The following is an 11,663-nucleotide window of genomic DNA, read 5'->3' as shown; positions in this document are numbered from 1 at the left end:
CTTTCTATTCCTGAGGGATTTCCAGAGCCTACGCCAAAAGTTTTTCCGCACAGCTACAGAAATCTGAAAACTATCCCAATGTGGCACTCTGGAGGGCATCCAACCTCTACTGTTGAGCTGAAACCTCCGGGCCTTTCGTGTAGCGAAAGAAGGGAAAGCTCTTCTCTCGGTGCCCCTCATCAATCCATTCCCACTCCCCTGGGTCCCATTGCAAGAACCTAATAGGGAAACCACCATATAACCAGAGTCTCCAAGACCCCAGCGCAAGGAGAATAGGATCAGGGTCAAGATACCATTGTGAGTCCCTACCCCACTCCATAAAACCTGCAATCCTGATAGGCTGAAAGGCAACCTCCAAAAGAATATCATCAGAAGACCTGATTAGTCTGCCTCCCGAGTGAACATCAAAGACTAGGATATCCTCATGTGCACAGTTAGAAAGGCCCGGACTAAAGTTAACCCTATGTCAATCCCCTAGACTAGAGTTAACCCTATGTCAATCCCCCAGACTAGAGTGTCCTCATCATCACTGATCCAAAAGCCATTGGATTTGTTCCAATTAATGTGTGCACCTGCCGCAATGCAAAACAAATCCAATGCTGTCCTGAATGAATTCAGTAGCCCCGTCATCTGCCAACTCACTGTCTAAGAGCTCATCCTCCTACCTCAGGGGAAGCCTAAGCCCTACGATTCCATCTTGAGCTCTAATATAATAGCTCATAGCCCTTGCCACGAAAAGGAATATAAAGGGGGCTAGGGGACATCCCTCGACTAATCTGGTAATCTCAAACCTGTCTCCCTTGACTCCACCAAAAAGAACCTGGCTGTGGGCTGATATGTAGAGGGCTGACGCCCCTCTGATCCATGCATCTGAGTAGCCAAAACGAGTAAGTCTGCCCTCCAGACAGCCCCAGTCTACCCTATTATAAGCTTTCTCAAAGTCCAAGAGTAGAATGGCTAGCCGGTGGCCATTATGCATGGCCCAATCCGAAGCCTCCCAAAATGAGAAGATGTTATCAAAGATTCTCCTGTCATGCACAAAAGCCGTCTGCATATCATGGATAAGATCTAGTAGAAAGGGCTGCAGACGAAGGTGTTGGAATGGTCACCTCCCCATCTGTAAGCCCCCAAATGAGGAGAGCATGGGGGAGGGAGACCAAGGAATGATTAGGCCACATGGGTAGCACAATGGCTGCCATAGGGGCAGAGAGAAGCATAGCTTGGGGCTGCTACATGGGCAGCACATGGGCTGCCATGTGGGCAGCAAGCCAAAGAAAAGAACCTGGCTGTCAGGAGCAGATCCATGGAGGACTGTCTTGCTGGAACAGGTCACGGATGACATCATCAGTAGTACGGAACTGAGGCGCACACGTTTGGGCAGTTCAGGGTGCCAGAAAGGGGCGCAACAGGACAGGGCAGACCAGCAGAGGGAGTCGGCTATATGAAGAGGCTGGTTGGGCTGGTTGGAGCCAGCCAACCAGGCCTTATGTAGGGCAGACCTAGGGGCTGGGACCGCGCCTTGAAGTGAGGGCCAAAGCCCTAGTTTTGTGGGCCAGTGGGCCTGGTTAAGTGAGCCCTTTTAGGGCAGTTTTATAGCAGCCTGGTCGGCCTGTTTGGGTCGGCCAGTTTGAGGCTGCTGGTCGGTTTTTTGGGGCAGGCCTTGTGCCCTATAAAAGGAGAGGCACTTGCCTCATTTCATCATCCAGCCAAGCATCACAGGTACCAGCAGAAAGGAGCAGCAGGGAGCTTGTCTTAGGCCTCATCACTGGAGGTAAAGGGAGCACACAGGAGCTGCAGACTTAGCTAAGAGTGCTGCCCACCTAGGCTGGTGCAAAGACAGCAAGGTGGAAGGGATCTAGACGGAAAGTCTACAGAAGCTCAAGGTGGAGCACGCGGGCTCGAGTCTAGAGATAGCCAGCAGATAGGAGAAGGACCTTGTGGTTAGATCAGAGGACCACACCAATGCCATTGGTGGGACTCTGGATCTATCTCTCTTGTATTGTGTCCATAGTTCTGGACGAAAATATGTTATTTTGGTGGTTTCTGTATCTGGCTGGTTCATTGTCTATTGATGAGTTTGCACATCTATTTTATGCACATAAGTTAAGAAGTTTGTGATTCCACACCCCACACCACATTGTGTGAGATCCTGGGCATTATTATCAGTCTTCCACTGTGTGTACCCTCTATTGGGTATTTTCTAACAGAAGGCTGATAGCTTTAGCTAGGATTTTGTACAAGGTACCCAGCAAGGTAATCGGTCTCCACTGAGACACTAAATTCCTACAACCCCCTTTCGGAATCAAACGAATGAGGCCCTCCGTAAGTGAGTCTGGCATCTCACCCGAGTGCCATACACCCTGCAGGGATGAGGTAATGTGATCCCCAATCTGATCCCAAAAAGTAATAAAGATAAGGGGGTAAGTCCATCTGAACCAGGACACTTGCCCTTGTGAAGGGCAGAGAGAGCAGTCCTGAACGATGGTAGAAAGGTGATTGTGTGGGAGCCCCTTATTCTTGCTGGGGACTGGGGTCCAGCTGGCCCCTAGTTGGGGGGTTCCAGGGGGGCTAGCGGCCCCCCTGATGGGGGTTCAGGGGCGAGAGCCCCCGAGGCGCGACGGTATAGGAAATATTCTTTGAATATTCCATGGACAACTAGTCGATTCCACCGACTAGGTTGATTAGTCGGCTTCACCGACTAGGTTGACTGGTCGGTTCCACCGACTACGTTGATCCGACTACCGCCCTCATAGCTATAAAGAGGCGACCTCCCTAGTCCATTGTACCAGATCAGATCTTCTAGCAGAGATCTTCCAACTAGTAGCTCTTCACCTAGTATCTGTCTAGATCACCATCTAAGCTCCACTGTGGGAGCGCACGGGTGGACGGAGCCATCATCTGTACTACATCGGTATTGAAGGAAAATCTTGTTCATCTCAAGTTTGATGTGTACTCTCTATTCTTTGTTCAGTTTCTATTCCGCTATGCCGTGTAATTTAACAGCTCACCCATCTGGTGCAATCTTTACATGTTTTACTTTAAGTACAATTTTTGCATCAATTTGGCCAGACATAGCAAATGGAATATTTTGAAATGGTTTCGATATCCCTTTAGATACATCGATGACATTTGCCTTGTCAATATACCTAACCCTATGATATTTTGTTCCCCTGGAGATAATTGTATTTACCCTCTTGAGTTCGTGGAGATTATTGCTGATACCACAACTTTTTGCCGTTGGAGAATGGTTGTATAATTGGTACTAGTGCGAAGTTTCTTAGCATAGAGATCATTATCACATCAGTACATGATGGAGCCTTCATCATCCTAAAATATGATAAAAGGGATTCCCTTCCCTTTAAGGTTTCAAGATTCATCAAAGTGGATAGCAATAGACCATCAAAACTTTGCTATATGGGTATATGCTCTCAGATTATGCCTATCATTTACATTTGTAACAATGTCACACAGGCAACTTATTTTATCCGTAAACTTTTCAGATACTTTTTTGAAAATGGTTATAATAGCTTGAGGCTTAGGAGGGTTGTGTCTAACTTCCTTAACAGTGATTTTCCTGGGACTTCAATCAATACTCAAGATCTTATAAAATTTATTTGATATCATTCAAAACAAATGCTCATGATCTAATTTTTTGTCCAAGTTCTTTCCCTTCAAAAGGTGGGCACCATGATCCCTCTCGACGAGGGGCATGGTGACCCTCATAGAGTGTGGGATTGTGATTGTGCGGGCGGATGGTTGGGCGCGCGCACACACACACACACGTACACCTATATATGCTTTTTATATCGGACTCGCAATCAGAGCTAAACAATGACTATCTTTCCTTATTCAAGCATATGTTAGTTCGTATTGCTATCAAGCATTAGGTAATCCATGATATACTATCAGGTTATACAACCTATGTTAAGACAATACATTAGGATTGGTTACGGACTCATAATGTGTTAACGACAACCGTTTGATAGTATGTTACTTTGAAAGGACCAAAAGTTAAAAAAACATTGATTTAATCTCTTGATGTGTATTACCATATTGTACTGAGGTATGCATCCTAATTCTAATGATGAGCTCAAGGGCTCTTTCTTGATGACAACTTGAACATTCTGAAAATCTTGGTACCTTTAACAATGACGGAGCTAGGATTATCACGTTTCTTGACTGTGAATCCATATTTGTTGAAGACAAACTCACTTTTTATAATATGACCAAATTCCATGTTTGCTGAAGACAAATTCCATGTCACTTTCTATCATGTGACCAAAAGAAAGAAGATTATGTACCATTATTGGTAAATAGAATGTACCTCCTATGCAGTACCTACATCACTATGCAAGGGTATGTTCTAAATTTCTTTTGTTTTGTGAGGTGTGTCAGTGCTCATCGTAACATTTTTTGTTAGCATCTAGTTCTATAAACCAATCCCTTTCTAGAGTCATGTAGTTGCTAGAACCTAAGTCAATGTTCTCTTTGTGGCTGGCTTTTCTAAAGTATCATCCTAAGAGATGAGAAATTTGTGATGATATTAATTCTAAGATGATCTTCCTCATAGGAATATGTGCAAAGTGTCTCTGTTGATTTCTAGCTCCATTGATTTGACCACTAGCCATGTCTCTCTACTTCTTGCATTCAGCATCCCAATGACCTAGGATACCATAGTAGTTATAGTTGCATGTTCCTTTCTTGGGAGTATTGGATTGATTACCATAATCCTCTTTCAAAGTTTCCTCTAGCTCCAGGATTCGATGTCCTCTGAGGGGAAGGACCATGAGGTTGATTGTGGTAACTTGATGAAGATGGAAAGTGTCTACCAAATGTAGAGTTTCCTCTAGCTTGATTATTAAATCTACTAGATTTAATTGATAAGATCCTCTTCCTCTAGATAAAGAGGCATGATCATGACTCTTTGTATCACTATTTGCATTACTTCTCTTGTGCTCCTAAATAAGAAAAAATTGACATGATTTCAAATGAAGGCACTCTGACCATTGCTATCACAAGCTCATCATAGTCTTTCATTGAGAGAAATACAAACTATCCTTTCCTATTTGATCTCTTGGCCAATGGATTTCAATTGATCACTAATGTCTTTTTATCTGACCAAGTAGTCTATTTGCATCTTAACTTGCAATTTTGATGCTTTGTTCAATTGATTCTTCTATAGAATCATTCTTGACAAATTGTTTGCATTGGATCTCGGCTCTCAAGAGGTTTCCATGCATTATCAATAGATGTCATATTTTTTAGGATCAATATCATTACACCTTTAACATTAAAGCTGATGATATTCAGTGCTAATTGCATCTTCTCATTTCAATCTATCTATTACTTTGCAATTTCTTGAAGCTGATCAAGTAGGAATCTCAAGCCTCATCTCTTTCTCCATGATAAAAATAAAATACATTCACCATCTTGAACTTCCAACTTTCATAATTACTGTCATCTACCTTGCTATTTTGATCCAAAAGATAGTATCATCATATCATTTTTCCATAATGGTATAACTAGATGAAACAAATCAAACTTCTAATAAGATACTAGCAACAACGTGGTGAAAATAGCACAAAACCCTTTACAAGTCTAATATATGTGCAAGAACCAATGCTAGAAACATTCAACAATGTGACTTTACAAGGATGGCATGTGGGGTGCCAGATTTCTTGAATCTAAAAGAAAAGATCACTTGCCAAGGCATGGGAAACTTCCCACTACCAAAAGTACTGTGGTGGTATGTCATATGTATGAATCTGAAAACCGATGATAGATCTGAAAGGATGGACTCCATTAGGACCTAATTAGGTGTTTCAAGCAAGGGATCACTTGGATTGGTGGAGTTTGATCTCATCTAAAGATGTGTTGGGCTACATCTACACTAGATGTCAATAGCAAGAGATTTTCTTTTCTTTGTTTATTTTATAAGCTAGTTTGAAGAGGTTGTAATGATACAATAGGGATTGTGATAATGAAGCTTAATAAATATGCATTGTGATGCATCAAATCTCAAATCTAAGGTGATCAATGTGTAGACCATGTTTTGCTATGCATTTTTCTTTTTACAACACTCAAAATTCTTATTCGATCAAAAGTTATGACACTTTGAAGATCTACCAAACTTTATAAAAAAGAGTGCTCAAAAAGATATTGTGGCATGAATAGATGATGTGGCACTATATCTACATATGCTGTAGAAAAAGTGTGCTTGTGTAGCATAGAGATGAGATGGTAATATGCCCCATCGATGGTGATGTGGTAGCTTAGATGTCAAGGTACTCAGTTGGCACCATGATGATGTGGCACGAACATGTGTTGATGACATGGCATTATGTAGGTTAAGATGCAACACTTTTGGATGATGTGGCACTACCAAATGATATGTCACTACTATAGAACTAGATAACGTGGCCTATTAGTGATGTGACAAGCTAATGACATGGCCTCTTGATTAGACTAATGGCATGGTTGATGCTATAGATGATGTTGCCATTGATTCTACGGTTGGCCTTTGAGTTTTGTTGGGAGCTTTCTAGAGTTGTTGTTGCATCGATTTCCTAAGTTGTTTGCATCATTATTGTTTTGCACCTGCTTGTTTTGCTATGTACTTATTATATGAGTCATGTATGTTGCTTTGTGTTTGCTCACTTGTGTTACACCTTTGGTGTTGTTATAGATGCCGTGTTGTCTACTAGAGTCACCTACATGTGTGCATCGATTTGCATGCATGAGCTCATAGAATACAATTGGACACTTTTTGCTACTCTTGTGTTGCATTATTTGCTCAATTGATTTGGCGTAGTTATTCTTATCTTTTCCATTAGTATTAAAAATATTATAAAGTAACATTTGTATATTGTTAAAAAAACAATCAAGATTCTAAATCTTGGTGAGAACAACCACCTAATTCAAAGAAGTTAAAAGCATGCATAGCTATAGAGGTGACCGAGGTATTTTTGCATGAGAAGGTTATAATGCAAGAATTCAAAGCAGTTGATGCTTATTTATGATTATTTTCCTAGTGATGGATCTAAGGGTGACTACGTCAATTGCTATGATCATGATAGTTTTTTGAATATATCATTGACTTCTTGTAATAAACACCTCGCGTGCAATAGCAAAGTGGCACAACAGATAGGGGCTTTTGGTATAGAAAAAATATATATTTAAATTTCATTTTAAAAAATGTATGTGTACACACATATGTACGTATATGTATATGTATCCATCTCTCTCTCTCTCTCTCTCTCTCTCTCCCTCCACATATACATATACATACATATGTGTGTGTGTGTGTGTGTGTGTGTGTGAGAGAGAGGTGTGTGTGAGAGAGAGAGGTGTGTGTGTGTGCGTGGTGCAAGGTCGTGAGAGAAGCGGAGAGGAGTGCTCGCTGATCAGCGTCGTCTGGGATAGTTTGGCGCCTGCTGTTTTGTCCGTACCACCGTACGGCCGTCATACAGTTTTCGTACAAAGCTAGCGTCAGGATTCCGTTCCATCGAGGCTCCGTTCAATCTTGCACGACAGTTTGTACCTGCAGTCTTCCTTCTCAAATTCCGTACAGCTCATCCGTACTTTCCCGTACAGTCGTCTATTTTTCTCGTCCGTACTGTTCTCGTATTAGCTCCCGTACAGTCGTTGTACTTTCCCGTATAGTCATCTATTTCTCTCGTCCGTACTGTTCCCATACAAGCTCCCATACAGTCGTCTATTTTTCTCGTCCGTACTGTTCCCGTACACAGTCTGTTTTCCCGTACAGCCTGTCAGCAGTCCCGTACAGTTTGTCAGTTCTTTCCTGCAATCTCTCCTTCTGTCCGTACAGTTCTGTCAGTTTCTTTGTGCCACCGTACAGTGTGTCAGTTCAGCCTCCGTACAGCCTGCCAGCCCTTCTTTGTGCTCTCGCTGTTTGATATCTGTTGAATCCCTTAGCCGCCATGGCAGAACCAAACAAGTACTATGTCAAGAGAGCCCTCTCTCCTGAACCCAAAAGACAATCAAGGGAAACCTCTTCCCCCATAGCTCCTTCTTCTGAAGATGCTTCCTATGTGTTTGATATGTTGAATGATGATTTTCAACAAAGTAGAAGGGAATGGATTCAACCTGCTCCGAAACTCACTTACAAAATGAAGCTGCCATCTCTTGTGCATCCTTTGAAGAAGCTCTCTCAAACTGTAGTTATCATCTTTTTCCCAGGCAAAATTCCCTCTGCTAATGATGTGGGACAATGGGTGAATTCTCTCCTAGGTGGATGCTATGTAGAAGGAGTCTATTTTGCCTCCCGAGGATTTTATGAAGTTCATCTTTTGGATGCTTTGACAAAACAAAAGATGCTGGAAATGTCTCCTTTATTTTTCGGCCGCCAGATGGTGCATATCATGCCCTGGTCCCCTAATAAGGACTATCAGAACCTCATCAAGCATCATTGCCCCGTATGGGTTGAAGTGGTTGATTTTCCAGATTATATGAGAACAGAGCTTCCAGGTTTAGCCATGACATTGGGACAAGTGATCTGTCCCCCTTGTCCCATAGGTAATAAAAATCGTTTTTGCATCCTATGGGATACTGATAGACCGACCCCTTCCTCTATTGCAGTTGAGATTGAGGGTGTTAATTTGGGCAAGAAATATTTCACTTTAAAATGGGGCATTTTTGCTGGAGCTTGTTTTTCTTGTCACAAATTTGGGCATCTTGCTTCTGAGTGTCCCTCTATCCTTCATCCACCTCCTCCAGCTGCTATTCCTCTGCCATCTAATAAAGGAGGTCAGAAGACATATGTGGAAAAGATTGAAGCTAAAGGAGCAAAGCCTTCAGTTCATACAGGGAGCCAGGCCAATTCAGCTCAAAATAAGGATAAAGGCAAAAGCAAGTTAGGAGAAAATATTTCATCATCTCATGAGGGATGGCAGACTGCAAAGAAGACGGTGCCTCTCAAACAAAGACCTCTCCAATCTTGTAATTGGGATGCCTCTGCTCCTTCTCCAGGACAATCTTCTACCTCTTCAAGCAGCCCCATCTCAAAGGCATGGATCAATGCAGTCAAGAAGGGTCTTCCCCTTTGTGAAGAAGATGATATTATCAAGGAATTGGAAGCTAAGGGTTAGCAAGACCCTGTGGCAATGGCAGAAGCTTGAGGCCTCCCGTTCTTTTAGAGGACCGATCATTCTCTTGTATATATTTTCATGCGTGCTTCTCTTAAATGTTTTTCCTATAATATACAGGGCCTCTGCAACCAGAATAAATGGAGGCTTCTTTGGCATTATATAAATACAACTCATCCGGATGTTGTGTCTGCAAGAGCATAATCAGCATTTTTTTGCTGGCCAGCATGGGTTTTTTTCTGGATATGATATATTTTATTCAGGATCTGAACAATTCTCTGGGTTGTGCATTTTAGCCAGACATGATCTGCAACCCTGGATAGCATATAATGATCTAGGTGGACGATGGATGATTATCCAATGTATCAATGGAGAGATTTTTGAAATAGGATCTTTGTATGCCTCTCAAAATTCAGCTTCCAGAGCTCAAATGTGGAACTCCATAAAGCAATATCCTTGGTCCTCTAATGCTCTACTTTGTGGAGATTTCAACAATTCTCCTCACTGGAAGGACAATACCACTCATAAATCCCATATGCTGCCCTCTGAAATCCAGCAATGGGAACACATGACATCATCACTTCAATTTGCAGATTTATGGACAGCAACTCACCCTTCAGTGATGGGATTTACATATCATCATAATGCTTTAACAGATTATTGGGCCAGGCTTGATAGATATTATCTCATTCATGCTCAGCAATATGATAGATATACATGTCAGATGTGGACTGATTATTCACAACAATTATCTGATCACACTCCACTTTGGCTCACCCTTTCTTTTGGTATGCCTCTGGATGACTTGTAGCTCTCTTCAGTCAGAAATTTACAGGTTAATCAATTATATCTTTCTCATGAAAAATTTCAGCATATGATCAAACTGGCTTGCAGGCCATTGCTATCCCATGCTCAGGAGGATCTGGAATTTGCTTGGATCTCTTTCATACATCGTATTCAAAATGTCATTAAGGAATATGGAAGATGGTACATGGCAGAAACCAGACAGCATATCCAGTGGGCAAAATCATACAAGCAGTATTTGGTACAGATTAGTCATCAAAGATCTCTATCTGATTCTGCGCAGCATTTACTGTCTTGTGCTTCCTCCATAATTGATGCCAATGATAAACGTAAGCTGTCCAAATGGCAGGTCAGGGCCAGAGTTAAACCTATGCTAGATAAGGGTTGTTCCTCTAAATCTTTTTTTCGGAACTTACATGCACATAGACAAAGCCAATCTATCATGAGGGTAAGGAAATCAGATGGTCTTTGGACCCAGTCTCTCTCTCAGCTAGAAAAACAATGTCTGGATCATTTTCAGCTCCTTTTTTCTCAGCCATCTTCTTCTACACCTCAGGTCGCATTGGCTCGTAACAGATTTACTGAGCTTGTTTCTCCCATTGTCTCCTCGCAAAAAGCCTCAATGCTGGAAATGTCTTTTTCAGAGGATGAATTGGATGAAGCCCTTAAGCATTTGGGTAAACATAAATCCCCTGGCTGGGATGGTCTAACGGTTGAATTTTTTGAAGCCTTTTGGCCTGAATTGAAGGGTCCAATTCTGCAGTTTATTAATGCAGGATGGCAGCACCAACATCTTCCCTCAGCTTGGAAGCATGGTCTGGTTAAGCTTGTGCCCAAAAAACTTCTTTGTGAGACTATGGATGACCGGAGGCCCATCACTTTGATGCTGATAATATACAAACTGATTGCCAAAATGTTGGTACACCGGATAAAGGATATCCTTCATGATGGACTTCATCCCAGGCAATATGGTTTTGTTCCAAGACGGCACATACATGACAATATCTCTAACACTCTTATCGCAATGGAATATGCTAAATATTCAGATCAAGATGTGTTGGTCATGCAGATGGATGTGGCGAAGGCATTTGATACAGTACAGTGGGATTATGTCTCTCAAATCATGCTAAAACTTGGTTTTGGGCCAAAGCTAGCTAATGTCATATATTGGCTTTACTCAAATTCCACTGCACAATGCTTTATAGGGAAACATTTGTCTGAGTCTTGGACTCTCGAACGTTCAGTTCGACAAGGATGCCCTCTCAGTGCCTTGCTTTATGCCATCGCTTCACATCCTTTGCTTCGTTATATGGATCACATGGTTGATACTGGACAGCTAGAGGGGCTTCAGATTTCTGGTTCACGACCCTTCATAGCACAGGACTATGCAGATGATTCATTCTTCATGCCAAAGAACAGTCCATTGGAGATTCGCCTCTTGATGGATACCCTTTCAGATTTTGGGTTGGCAGCTGGTATTAAAATTAATTTTCAGAAGTCAAAACTCTTGCCTCTCAAGCATTGTGATTGGCATGCTATTCTGTGGCCAGGCCAGATCATTCAATCGGAAAATATAGTCAGACATTTGGGCTATCCTATTGGCTGGAAAATCAGCAATAAGCAATAAATGTCGTGGGTGTTCAACAAAATTCAGGACAAATTAGAATATTGGAAGATCTCCACTTGGACTCTGCATGTACGGCTTCAAATTGTCCAGTCTATTATTCTAGCTTATGTCCAGTTCTACCTTCCTCT

The sequence above is a fragment of the Dipteris shenzhenensis genome, chromosome 18, assembly GCF_047967505.1.
Source record: "Dipteris shenzhenensis isolate YYH24624 ecotype China chromosome 18, Dip_SZ_1.0, whole genome shotgun sequence".
Taxonomy (NCBI): Eukaryota; Viridiplantae; Streptophyta; class Polypodiopsida; order Gleicheniales; family Dipteridaceae; genus Dipteris; species Dipteris shenzhenensis.
The sequence above is the reverse complement of the archived record's forward strand: the minus strand, read 5'-3'. Positions refer to the sequence as shown.